Genomic DNA, 14,830 nt, shown 5'->3' on the forward strand with positions numbered 1-14,830 from the left:
CCCCACCTCCGCTGAAGGCTAGAATCAGTATCAAAATGATTCTGACAGCAGGCCTTTTATAACATTTAAATACTCTCTTTTATTTCATATGCATCTTTTAGTCAAACAAGAAACACAATGTTCCTCCATAGAAACAAAATGCAGAATCCAAGTAGCACTGAAGTTCATAAATGGTGACTTAGAGAAAACGTTATGATTGATGGCGAATGTAACTACTTTGAAGTGACAATGGTTATTACCCTCTTGATTTGCTAGCACATCAGTACTTATGAGTCAGAACTGAAAGTTAGGTGTCTTGACTTTTCGTACCTGGGAAGTTTATGGGTCTGTGGTGTACTTGAACACTAAAGACAATAGTGAGTACCCTTTCAGTACCCTGAAAGGTGTAATCCTACTTCAGAACTATAGCTAATGATGAAGAAGGGAATATAAGCTCACAGAGAGGTGATGTCTTTGTTGTAGCTCTCTACAGACAAGACTCCATCTACCGATAGTCTCAATACAAGACAGACTAATGAGTAGGCTTTCCAACTTCACTTCACCTTGGGAGAAGATGAAGTAAACATTCCAATTGTAGTCTCGGGTTAAACATCATGGAAGAGGAAAGCTTGGGGGTTAGGATGAAGAGAAACAGGAAGAAAGGGACTGACCTACTGTTCATTTTTGCTGCACTATGGAAGGAAGGAACAGCAAATCACTAAAACTGCATACTTCATTTCTAAGCCACTAGTGAGGCATATGAATGTTAGAAGCTTTTCTTACAAGTAAAAAATCTAATGAGGCACTAACCCCAGGACAACCTACCTACACGGTCATACTCAGACACCCAGGCAATCCCAACCACCTTTCTGTGTGCTATTGACCACATCAAGTGACTTCCAAATCCACCTTTGGATTGTATTAATTTAACTCTGCCTCTCTGCACGGAGCTCGGCATTTCTCCCAGACCAGCCTTCATCAACCACCTGCTCTTATGAAAAGGTCATTTGTGAACCAACATATTTCTCCTGACTCTCAGGCTCTGGAGTGCTGAATCAGAGCTAGAATCAGCCATTGTTGCCAATCCCCTCTTGCCAACTGGACTTGACAGATGCAAGAGCAAGCGTTCCAAAGTCAGTGAGGAATATTTCAGTCAGTAATGAGATAACTCATGAGAAGAAGCAGTCACCTGCCTTTCCTCCTTGAAGCAGACCTCTGTTCATCATCCTTGGTCTTCCTAAGTCTCTACCATCCCCTTAAGCAATTCACCTTTCAACATGGCATAAAATCCTGTCCTGCAGTGACAATTTCTCCTTCTCGTGATCCTGGGTGTGTCCTTCTGCTAATAGATCTTCATTAACTTCAGAGTTCATAAGGCTTTATAACTTCCAAGAATGAGTTGTTGTGTCTTATAAACAGGCAGGAAAAGGGCACATACAAACATACAGCACTCATACCAAGACTGCCTTGATGGTCTCAGAGATACCTGTGAAAGAGAGGTGTCTGGACATAAGGAACAAGCATTAATAAGAAGACTCTCCACGGAGAGAAAGGCAACATTTGTAGAAAGCCGGGTGCCATGTCTTACCTTGTAACCACTCAGTGCCAGGCACTGGGTGTTTATGTTGTGCCCACAGTTCTGAGGTCTTATACATGGAGATGGTGACAACCCAGGCTAAGGCAGGAATCCTACTTTATGTCTCTGTTGCTATGACGAAACACTGACCAAAAGCAATCCCAAATCAAGGACAGCCAAAGCGGGAACTATAGCAGCGGCCCAGAGGCAGGTCCATAAGGTGAGACCATGGGGAAAAACTGCTTATTGGCTTGCTCATTCTGCCTTGTTATACAACCCAGGGCCACATGCTCAGCGATGACATTATCCACAATAGGCTAGATTCTAACCTACCAATCAGTAATCAGAAAATGCCCACAGATATGGCCACAGGCTGATCAGATGGAAGCAACCCCCCAATTAACATCTTCTCTTCCCAGATGTCTTCAGTTTGTGTCTTGTTGACACAGTGCTGACAGTACAGCAGGTGTATCAAGCCACCAGAAAACTACCAAACCCGTTTGTTTAATTGTTTTAAAATTCTGGGCACTGAGAAGATGGTTCAGTGGGTGAAAGCTCACAAGCCTGGCATCCTGAGTTCAGGTCCTCAGAACCTGTGTGAAATTCAGACACAGAGGGAAGTGTCTGGATTCCTGGCAGTCCTATAGTGAAGTGTTGGTCAGAGATGGGAGAATTTCTGAGCAGCTTACAGACAGGCCATCTAGCCTGGAGTGTAAAAAGCAGCCACAAACAAGGCAGAAGGCAAGGACTGATAGCCCAGTTTGTCCACTGCCCTTCACACAGTGTGAACATCACACAACACACACACACACACACACACATCGCACATTACACAGGCATCACACACGTCACATACACATATCACACATACATGTCACACACCATACACATATCACGCACATCACATACATTGCATACACATAACACACACACACATACCACAACACATGCCACACATACACCCACACACACACCACACATATACCCCCACACACATACACTACATATACCCCCACACACACACACTGGGTATGTTGGTTTTGTCAACTCACACAAACCAAGAGTAATTTGGAAGGAGGGAACATTAATTGAGTAAATGCCTCTATCAGCTTGCCTATAGACAAGTTTTGGGGGTATTTTCTTGATTAGTGATTAATGTGGGATGGCCCAGCTTACTGTGGGAAGGTGCTCCTGGGATGTAAAAGAAAGTAGGATGACCAACTCATAGGAAGCAAGCCAGTAAGCAATGTTCCTCCAGGGCTTCTGCTTCTGTTTTTTCTTTTAGGTTTCTGCCCTGGGTTCCTGCCCTGACTTCCCAGTGATGGGACCTGAGGGATGTAAGAAGAAATGAAACCTTTCCTACCTACATTGATTTAGGGGGGTGGTTTGTCACAGTAGTGATAAACAAACACAAACACACACATAAGAATAAATATTTTTAAAACTTTGTAACCATGAATATCAATATAAAATGTTGGTCTAAATATGTATTGCAAAAAGGGAAAAAAGAAAAAATGCACAACTGTTTTTAGTTGATATTTGAAAGTTGATTTCTATAAAATTGCATGCAGAATGAAAATCAGGAGAAACCATCTCCTTCTCAGTAATTCTGAGCACCAGAATATTCCTTTACAGCAAAAATTGGCCTATTTTACTCTAACAATATGATTAACCTTTCTATAAACTTGTTCTTTGTGAGAATTCATTTTTTATCCAGAAATGTTGCCATTTATGCATCTAAAAGAACCAGTTTTATTGGATATAAATGGCAGGGTTTTTTGTTGTCGGTTTTTCTTTTTTGTTTTGTTTTCTTATATATCTACTAAATATAACTTGGCCTCTAAAATTGGAAGAAAACAGTTTCTGAAGTTGAGGCAACAGTTTTCTGCTTATTCACAGAACCGAGAGAGCATGTTCTTGCAGCTGTGTGTCATTTAATTCTTTTCTTTTCTTTTTGCATTTTTCCTCCACCATCAGACAGATTCTGATGTGGACCCAAATCCTCCCCAACATCCAAGGTCCTGTTGATACTAGAAAAACACTCAAGTGTTTTGCAGACACCTCTTATTCTGCTAAAACCACATCACTTCTGGACCCACCCCTCCCAGAGAAACTGATTCATTTTTGCCACAACTTGTATCCAAGTGTACCTCAGGGAACCTTCTGAAACCATCTGTCTACCCCTTCCTTCCCTCCAGTAGAGAAAACACTTCAGTCCCAAACTCCTCAGCCTTCCTTTCCCACCTCATGTTTACCTTGAGAAGCAGCACACACCCATCTGGCCTTTGCCGCTCAAGAAAATACTGAGATTCCAGTCAACGCCAAGGAGATCAAGGCAGTGTGAAAACACAGTATGAGCAGGACACAAACGTACAAGAAAACAATGACTGTAGCCATGAAGCTTGACAAACCAGGGTATATTTGAAGACAAAATCTTCCAGAGATTGCCCAAATCATACCCTATGAACAAACACCTTGGAGCATCTAAGACATGTCAAATGACAAAAGAAAAAAATGAATACTCAGTCATCCTTGCTTGAGAAAAATGAGTTATTTTGGGGACCCCAATTCTTGCAGAGACAATAACAATCATCATAACTAACACTCAGGTAGTACTCAGAAAGCACCAAGCACTTTAAACGTTTTCCGTGAACGGACCCGACCGTCTTGTCATGTTTGTGTGGTGCTTAACCTTGATCTTGTCTGGACTGAAACCGTCCAAGGAGACAAATGAAGTGCCTTTCTAAACATGTCTGTGAAGGCATTCCCAGAGAAGATCAATTTACTTTAAAGGAGGACCCAGCGCAAATGTGGGCGGTACCGCCCTGTAGGCTGTGAACAGATTACCCCTGCTCCTCCAGGTCACTGTGAGGCAAATTGTTCCACACCATACCCTTGTTGTGATAGACCCCAAACTCTGGAACAGTTATTCAAAATAATTTCTTCCATCCTTCGACTATTTTTCTTGGCATTTTTCATACTGGATAACACAGCAGTTATTTTTTCTTTTCTCATTTTGCAGATGAACAAGCAGAAATGCGAAGCAATTAGTAACTTGTATAAGGTGCACAGGAAAACCTCTGTGTGTGTAAACACAACTGATAGAAATCCAAACTCCGGCTGAAGGGAACAACGGATTTCTTGGTTATAGCCCACATCAACCAATCCACACGCCACACCTGACACACAGACACATCAGTCACACAGACACATCAATCAGGTGGGTTGCTTTTCTTACATCATCACTTCTCACACAGATTTGTTTTTATTTTACTTGTGTAATTTGTCTGCAGTGTGTGTCTGTGCACCATATACATGCTTGGTGCCTGGAGAGGCCTGGAGAGGGCATTGGATGCCCTGGAACTGGGGTTACATACAGATGATTGTGAGCCCCCCTGTGAGTACAGGGAACTGGACCTGTGACCTGTTCAGAGCCATCCCGCCAGCCCCATATCATCGCTTTAGTATTCTTTTTTGTCATATATTTTACTCTCGTGAGTCTTCACTCTTAGAATTTTTGTGTTCCTTGACTACAAAATGATATGAGATGGGATGGGGTGAGGAAAGAGCTCATTCTGAAAGTCCTTTGTTTGTCTGATTGTGTTTAGTAAAGTAACCATTAAGGAGCAGCACCTGGTCTTTAAAGTATTCGCCAGCTGTTACGCCACCTATGAGCCCTTAGAGAATAGCCTGTGGAAGGTGGCTTGTGCCCCTGATATGCTGAAAGGTTCTGAGGTTTCTTAACTAAAGACTGAAGTGTTACATAATATTAATTATTTTTAGAAAAACACACTTAACACCTACCCCCAAAGGCCATTGGTCTTAGCATAGCAATAATGGTTTGCCAATGAGCTGGTAAATGTTACCAATATATATGTTTTAGGATTTGGGTATACATGTATGAGAATAATTGTATAATATAGTCAAGGAGGGGAAAGAGGGCACTTGACTGTCTTGGATGTCAGAATGTAAAACTCAAGGTCTGCACATGCTAACTTTGCTCTATGTATATTCACCAAAGTAGGAACAGAGACCTGAGGTTTAACTGGTGGGCAGTGCTGGCATACTCTTGCCTTACTGGCCACCCCACAAACTGAGCATCAGCATCGGTGTTGGCATTCTTCATTACAGTCATCTCATAGCTGAGAATTTAATGAAATCCAAAGATGGGAACTCTAGACTTTTATCATGGTTATTGTTAATAATAATAACAATTAGAGATGACCAGAACATTGCTGAAACTTGATGTTTCATTAACTTGTGGTGCTCAAAGATTAGACAGTGATTTCATATCATTGTCAAAAGTTATAAAGATAAATAAATGATCAACCCATAACAGCAAACTAAAAATATTTCAGAAATTCTTTCTGGGCCTTAAGTACAGGTAAGCATATTTTATGCACAATCTTTTCCTCGTTTTTTCCTGTGTATCACATTATTGATACATAGGTCAATGAGTCGATCAATGATTTTATTTTGTTGTTAAATCTATCCTATTTTACTGAGTTAAATCATGAAGAACTTGGGAAATGTGATTGATGAAATCAAAACACTGTGTGTTTAGGGAAACGTGACCTTGAATCAACACATTATAATATGCATGGCGGCGTATCACAGTCTTTTTACTTCCCATGGGAAATGTTTTATGATGATTAATTGGAAGACTAAAATACTCTGAATTAGCTGCATGAAAAATTTCTGATTATCCAAAATAAAATATTTATAATATTTTTACTTGGTCTTTTGTTGCCTTTATTGGCTTTAATTCTGCATCTTTGATTAAGATGATTTATAATCTCTAATCCCTTTCTGCGATCCAGCTCCAATCCTTCCAGATTGTATCACAGTATGAATAGTTAAGAAATAATGGTGCCTCTAACATACTTAATAAAGGTAGTTCTCTGAATACAAAATTGCAGGCAAAAATCAGAGGCACTGCCATAAAGGGTGTATGTTTCTGTACTTCTGAACATTTGGCATGGTGTGATATGACAGGTTGTGCGCTATGTATTTGCTCTAATCCATTTCAAAGCCTAAAGTTGTAGTCTTAGACAAGGACTGCCTCAAAGAACGCAATATTCCACAGTTAAGCAGAGTTTTTTTCACTAGATTCTGTGGTAAAAACTTTTCATTTTGCCAATGAAAAATATTAAAACTGGTACTTTCTAAATATCCCAGAGTGAAATAAAAACAATACCCCAAATATATTGAAATTATAACATGTGGCAAGTATTTACAGAGCATGTAATAGTTACTCATTTAGTTTTCATGATATCCCTCTAAGTAAGGCACTGCCATTAATTTCCAGGTTATAATGAGAAAGCAGCTATAGAAATCCAACCCTTTACCCAAGGTTTCCAGCTAGGAAAGATGGGGTGCTTTGAAAGAAAATAGCCCCCAAAGGGAGTGGAGCTATGAGAAAATGTGGCCTTGTTGGAGGAAGTGCGTCACTGGAGGAGTGGGCTTTGAGGTCTTTTTCTCAAGCTTCACTCAGAGTGACAGTCAGTGGACTTCCTGTTGACAGCAAGATGTAGGACTCTCAGCTCCAGCACCACATCTGCCTGCATGCTGCCTTGTTGTAAAGAGGGCCCGCTTGTTCATCCCGGCTGCCCGGCTAGCTTAGCCCCGAAATAACCACACAAAAATTGTATTAATTATTGGCCCATTATCTCTAGCCTCTTATTGGATAACTCTCACATCTTGATTTAACCCATTTCTATTAATCTGTATATGGCCACGTGGCAGTGACTTACCAGGAAAGATTCAGCATGTCTGTCTCTGGCAGCTCCAGGGTGTCTCTCCCCTACTCCACCGTTCTTCCTCCCAGCATTCAGTTCTGTCTTCCCCACCTACCTAAGTTCTGCCCTATCAACTAGGCCAAGGCAGTTTCTTTATTTATTCACCAGTGAAAGCAACACACAAACAGAAGGACGTCCTACACCACTTCCATGCTCCCTGCCATGATAATAACGGACTGAACCTCTGAAACTGCAAGTGAGCCACCCTTAATTGAATGTTTTTTTAAATAAGAATTTCTGTGACCATGGTGTCTCTTCACAGCAATAAAAAATTGCCCAAGCTAAGAGACAAATCCCTCAAGTTGCCCATAATATAAAATTACTACTGAAAGCTATATAAAGCTTTAAGATTTTGACTTCTAATGAATTCTGTAAATATATGGCATACCGCGTAGAGCTACACCGTTTTAAGGGTTGGGGAACTTAACGTGAACGGCAAGGCAACTGGAAACCTAGCAAAGAGAAAAGGTTCTGAAACTCATCCAGTGTTCTCATATTCAGTGAGGAGCTTCCTAAAATAAAGAATTTCTGAATTATTGTTTGCAGATCTACTTGCTGCGGTCCTATGATTCATGGTAGATAATAATTTAGCTGCAGTATGTGTCAATCAACTGTTAAGTAGGTAACAGTTTCTTTGATTTTTTTGTTTCTTTGATTTTACTGACTTGGTATTCATTATATTCATAATTTTAAGTACTAAGGTAAGGACTTCATAACTTTGATTTTCTTCTTCCTTTCATAATATGGGCCCAGTGTACTTCCAGCAAGTTCTGTTGATTCATTCTCAGCCTCCTCCAAAACCATGCCAATCCACACCACAATGCCAGTGCTCTGGTCCATGCTACCAGCTTCCCGATGCAGATTCCTCTAGCTCTGTCTACAATTCCTTTCAATTCATACGTGGCAGCTAAAAGGATCATTGGGAAATGTAAGACGTCTTGTTTATAATAATGTCTTTTGTTGGTGTTCTACAGTTCTCCTTTCTCATTGGCTGCAGCCTTCCTGATGCCTGGACGGCACTCTCCATCTTGCCCCCTCTTTGTGCAACAATCCACATAGCTCCTCTTAGAGTTGCTCATCTTGCCTTCAACATTACTGAAGACCTGCTTTCTTTATGCTCTCATCCTACTTCCAGTATCTTCTCTAAGGTTCCTATCACAACCTAACACTGTGTGGTTTCTCCTGGGCTGCATTGCTTCCGTACTCACTCTGAATCTTCCCAGGGAGACCAGTAACTCTAAGGTCAGGGGTCAGGCATTCGTTATTGTTTCATCCACCGCCTGCCTCCATCCTTGCTCTCACACGAGAAAACGAATGATTATTTTCACAGGTCAAAGACAAACTATGGAAATACTAGCTAGGGAGTCAAGTGTGGTGAAATATGGCTCATTTGTTTACTGTCACCGAATACCCAAAGTCAAAACCCTGGAATTCTAAGATACAATTTCAGATCTATTCAAATGCAGCATTTATGTGACAGGCATTTTTCTAAATGTTTGACTTAAACGAGTTCATCTAATCCTATCAGAAGCCTTAAAAGAAAATAAAATTAAATCCTTTTACGAATGAAACCTGAGGCCCTTCCAAAACTCCCTCCCAGGGAAGGGGAAGCTTTAAATGGTAACTGTTCTGCCTACCAGGGGAGGTTTCTACTGTACATGTTCTGAATATTATTTTTTTCTGTGACATAGAATTGAATGTAGGGCCTCATGCATGCTAAGTAAATGTTTTTCCTCTGAGCTACGGGCTCAGTCTCTGATTTAATTACCATGGACTACTACGAAATGTGCAAGTCATCCTTGTATAGAGGCCATGCTAACCTTCCCTGAAATATTTCATTTTTAGTATATGTGCTACTGAAGGAAACAGAATTCATTTTGTAAAAGATGTCTTGCCCAATGTCATTTTTGTTGGATTTGAAATTTTACTTTATATATTGACAAATTGTCATTATACATACTCATGAATTACAAAATAATGTTTGATTTAATACACCTCTTATCCTTGAAATCTGATATTTTTGGTGATGAGAACACCCAGAATTTATTTTCTGTGATACAGAAATGTACACTATTCAATCCTTAGTTCTGTTTAACAAGAAGTATATTTGATTTCAAAAATTAAAACCAACCTTCTTCCTTCTACCCAGCGAATACTGTATCACATTTAACTCTGCTAAGGTTTCCATGGGAAAACACTAGCATGAATATCTAGTGCCCTAGGAACTAAGCCAAGTGGAACTAGGGGAGAAAGAATAGCAATTATCCATGGGCAGTAGCCCAAGAGCCACTCCAGGACCCTGAAACTTGCCAGTCCTTCTCCCTCCCTAATCTGGCAAGCTGACAACGGGCATTAATGATATTAACAAGGTCGTGTGTTCAATATGTTTTCTCTCCCAAATCTCATCAACTCACAGGTGTCATCTGGCTTGGCTTGTTTCACCCTGAGTGGACTGGCAAAGCTCCTGTCTTAGATTCAACAAGGATAGAACCAGCATGGGGTCTCATACACAAGACTGTCTGTCCACTGTGTATCTGGGAAATTTCTCATACTTCATGATTGCTAACAAAGAAGACAATTTCTGGGCTAGGAATGATGCTGACTCCCCAAGAAAGAACCTAGGAGTCTCAGGATACACTCAGAAAGACGTAGGGACAATGAAAGTTTAGTGTTTGCTCTTTCTAAAGCATTCTTAAAGGCATAATTTACTCATTCTTACCTTTTAGAAAAATTTCACAGAATAGCTGTCTTACTATAAAATCAAAGCACATTGACAGTATGTGCCCAAAGGCCCATAAAGGAGGACTAAAACATTTTTGCTACTTTGTGTATGTAATTGGTATTTTTTCTCAAGTAATTGTATAGTTAACCTAGCATAAAGGGGTAGGTGAGAGAGCCTAGTAATGTAGTAGTAGATTTTAGCTAGTACCATTGAATCAGGAGTCCAAACAAAATCTTGAGGACTGAATGTTGTAAGCACCGTTTTCTTCTTGCTTTCTATAACTAACTGGGTTCTGGATTTATCTAAAGACAAGCATGTGCCTTAAGCAGTGACCTATAGATATAATTATCTTAAGCTATAAATTGTGGAGATAGTTTCTTGGGATGGGGAATTATTAGAAATTAAGCATTTCTTTGGCCTATGACTCCGGCCAGTGATTGAGTTCTGCTTCATTATAATGTGCTGTTCACTCCTTTCTGTACCATCTATTTTGCATATGGTGAAAAATAATGAAATGTAGAAAAATTAGGCCAAAGAAGAGCATTTATACATGCAACTACTGGCCACTTTTACTGTTTAGGTTTTTAGTTTTATATTAAGAGTACATGGATTTTTCTGGGCTGTTCTGAATATACAATTTGAATAGGTGTGGTTGATTCCTACTCAAGTGTGGTAAACAAGTTTTGAGACTTTTATGAGATTTCAGGTGTTTATGAAAGGTGACTTAAAACATCACTTGAAATCAGTCAGGTGACCTGGGCCAGGCTCAGTGACAACACAGGAGCAGAGACTTCAGTCAAATGGAAGAAAGGAAAGAATATGGAGACTCCCCATCTTGCACTTTTATTTTGCTATGATGGTTTCTATCTTGTTATTTTCTTTCAAAAGAGAGTGGGGTGAGAGGGCCTCATCCCAGAGAGAAGTCTCTTAGACTCCCAACATGGACAGCACAATCTAGAGAAAGAACTGTCACCAGCAGCTTCATTATTTTATCTTGTAAGCTAAGTCATTCAACATTAGCAACCTTGGCTTTTGAGATCATAGGGTAATTATACACTAATGTAAAAACACGAGATTCTGAGAGATTGAGTGACCTCAAAAATCAAATAGTTGAACCTCTTTATTTTAGAACTGAAAAAAAAAACAAAATTTAAAGAGACTAGATGAATAATTCAAGGGCACAACTTGCAAGTGGCAATGCTAGTCCTGGCTCCAGGTACCCTATCTTGTAGTTCAGACACTGCCTCTCAGTGTACCCCCCGAGTATGGGGGATTTGAGAGCAAAAGAAATACCTTGGAACCACAAATTCTTCAGGAGATAAATTCTTAAAAGTCGTCTCTTTTCTGTGAATTGTGAATCTTCTCAAGGTTCAGTTCCAGAAGTCCATTTGCTGTGTGTCTAGGACCAACCATTTTCTGATGACCACTTCCCAAAAGACAATGGCACACTTGGCCAACAATCCTGAGCCCCCTGAACAGCTTTCTTGGGGTTATTTTACTCAGCTGATCTAAGCAGAAATGCCACAGAACTTCCATTTGACATAGAGTTTCTAGAACTTCTCACCATGGGCATAAAAGCAGACAAGCAAATTGTTTCAGAGAACAGTTGTTCTTTTGACAAGAAATAGGAGCTTCCTGTAGGCTTTTTGCATCAGTTCAGAAGTGTTCTCTACCATAAACCTGAGTCTCTTTTGTAGGGAAAACCAAGGATGGTACAAATGCACAAGTCTAAACATGACAATTTCCAAAGCATTAGCACGTAGACTAGCAAGGCTTGGAGAGAGGTCACCACCTCAAGGTGTATTTAGGCAATTGCCTTTTCTTATTATTTATTAATGGTATTAATTTATAAATACTTTATCTGTTTTGTGAATGATATATCTGCATGGTAACTATAAAATATGCTATTATTGAGTATTGAATTAGAAGATGGGTCGTTTAACACCTATCAAATATAGGTAGGTCATTTCTACTCAATGACCTTTAGGTGTTGGAGTTAAAATCAAGGGTAACTTTAGGTTGAACTTGCCTGTTAATATACACAAAAGTAAGATAATTTTCCTTTAAATCTGGGTAATTGCTGTCACCCTCCACTTTAATTGAACTTTGAGACACAGCCAAACAAATATTTTACACAGGGTTTTATCATTAGTTTATATATAGGTATTTATTATGCAACATAAATGGAACACAATACAAGCTTTAAAAAAAGTGAAGGGTCTCTTGAGAATAAGGCATCAAGATTATTCAAACAGCCAAATACCCACCCTCTCTTCACTAGAAGTGAAAGTTGATTTTTTTTTTTTACCCTTTAACTATTAGACCATTTGCTGCTGCCAGCTAGCTGCTAATTTCCTCTCTCCTATTGGGGATATCTGCCTCTATCTCACTTTTAGCCCACAGCCTTGAAGTTTTCCTAGTTGATAAATGCTCCAAATTTTTTTCAGAGCTCTTCCCTGAGCCCTGTTCATCACGGAGTCTCTATTAGGTGTTAGTTATTCTTAAAGCCAGCCTTTAATTATCCAGATGCCAATTAGTTGAAGTCTGGAATGAGACACATTCTGCTTTTTTTTTCCTTTTCTTCTCTGCAGCCTGCCTTTTGGCCACAGTACAGCTTGTTAGCTCTTTCATGAATGGAGGTGGGGCAGAGGCAGAGATAAATGCCTAGAGACCTGAAGAAGCCCATTTTGTTAGATGGGAGCTCTGGCTTCAAGTTTACCAAGATTAGATATCAAAAATACATAATAAAAGGAAACTTCATGGTGTGTATCTCATTCCCAAGCTCTCTCAGACTCCCATTGCTGGAGTTACAAAGTAAGCTGCCAGCATGGCCCTTGGTGCTTTATTCTGTGACAGGAAAGCCCATTCAACGAGTGGTTTGCTTGGTGTTGATCCTTTTCTTACCAACTGGTATGGGGAACTCAGCTCTCCTGGAAATTAAGGCAGCATGTTGTAAGTTTACCACATTGTTAACTGGAGTAGTGCTAGCTAACAGTGGAGTTAGCATTTCCAGTGCATTTCCAGTCTTTGGTTTTTCTTGAATTAAAAAAGTAGGGCTATGGGAGAAATCAAGGAACAAAGATGTTTTTATATAAGACATGCAAAATCCACTGCCAAATTTTCACTTAAGATGGATTTTCATTATTCTACATCTATGGAGCTATAAAAATAAAATATCACTGAGATCTAGGAATACAATTTTGATTCATTTTAATTAGTTGTTTACATTTTTCTAAGGGTAGCTTTCCATTTTAAAGAAAATATAATTTTGGAGAAAGAAGTCTCTTCTTCAGAGGATTTGATGGCAATATTTGATTATGAAAGGCAAAGGCTACTGTTCAAACAGTGCATATGAAGCTTGGATCCTAAAGTACTGTGATTCTGGCATTAAGTCATTTGATATTAGAATATTTCAGAATATAAAGATCTGAGAACTGGATTTTCCTTCCTATCTACCATATTCTGTAGTTGATATGCCTAATAGTTTCCCTTCAATGGAGAAAAAGACAAAAAAGAAAGACCTTGGGAAGGCATTTACAATGAATGTAGACATAAAGAGGAATTTGGTACCTTTGAAGGGGAGGCTAAACGGCATAATGAATCTCTATGGGAAGAATGGGACTATCTTTGAAGATAAACATTTTCATGAATAACTTAAATGTGATTATGTGTGAGAGGCTGTTTGGTTGAGTTGCTCTTTCAAGACATCTTTATACCATGGAAAAGATAAAAGCCTATGACACTGTTAAAATCTTTGCTCTGCAACTGGTATGGTGACCTTAAACAATACATACAACCTCCATGAGACTGAATATTCTTAGGTGTAAACTCATGAGGGAAGGTGATGATGCCCAATGGCTTCATCAAGATTAAAGATAGAACCAAGTAAGAAGTGCTTCGAATGCTATCTAGATCCGTGTGTGTTTTTAAGAGGCATGTGACTTATAATAAGATTCCTTTCGACTTTCTAAAACTAGAGGAGTGCACCAGATATTCTAATTTGTATCTCTAACTCCTCTGAGTATCTAATAAAAATGAAGTGGTAAACATCCCCCAAGCTGTGCTATCATCATGCCTGAGCAGAGATTCAAGAAACAAGTGATAAGACAGATTTGCCTAGCCCTTGGGTTTTCTAAAATCTTATAACCGTGATTTTTTTCCTTTTCTTTCCTCTTTGAGAATTTTGTTTTTGTTTTACTTTCTCATTAATAAAGCTCACATAAAATTCACCATCTTAGCTAGCTAATTATAAAATCTGATGTCTATTTGCAGTGTTACGAAGCTATCATCACCCCACCACGGACACTGCTGACACCACTGCCACTGGACACTCCATCCTGGAAAGCAAATCCAGCTGCCTGTGCTGACTATAACTCCCCTGCCTCCAATCCTGTGCAGAGAAGTTTCCTAGGATTATATGGGTTCAAAATGATGGACTGAGAGGACTGAGAACTACTGACATTCGTTTAGACAAGATGATGAGTTCCCAAGGGAAGAGTTGGGTAGCTAAACAATGCTATTGAAGTAATTCCATCACCTTATTAGATACAAGTATTTGCATTTTTTCTTATTTTGTGGTGTCCCATGCTGAGAGATTTAGTATGGTACAAAAATGATAATGAAGCTGTGTCATTTTCTTCCTTCCTGTCCACGTGTTTTGAGACTGTATATAACCTGTCATTGCTATGGTCCTCCTGATCAGCCAGGTCTGGTATAATGGCCCTTGGGTTTTTAAAAACACAGGTGTGGCACACT

The 14,830-nt window shown here is 39.5% G+C and overlaps 1 protein-coding gene and 1 non-coding gene across 2 annotated transcripts in view; both read right to left on the reverse strand.

Annotated features, from left to right (window-relative positions):
- The window catches only part of Slc35f1 (solute carrier family 35 member F1), a 430,910-nt gene that overhangs the window by 191,647 nt on the left and 224,433 nt on the right, over positions 1-14,830 (reverse strand). The window lies entirely within an intron of this gene.
- On the reverse strand, positions 9,116-9,220 carry LOC119822052. Its single transcript, XR_005286661.1, has one exon. It is a non-coding gene; the product is annotated as a U6 spliceosomal RNA (small nuclear RNA).

This window comes from Arvicola amphibius, chromosome 8 (genome assembly GCF_903992535.2).
Source record: "Arvicola amphibius chromosome 8, mArvAmp1.2, whole genome shotgun sequence".
Taxonomy (NCBI): Eukaryota; Metazoa; Chordata; class Mammalia; order Rodentia; family Cricetidae; genus Arvicola; species Arvicola amphibius.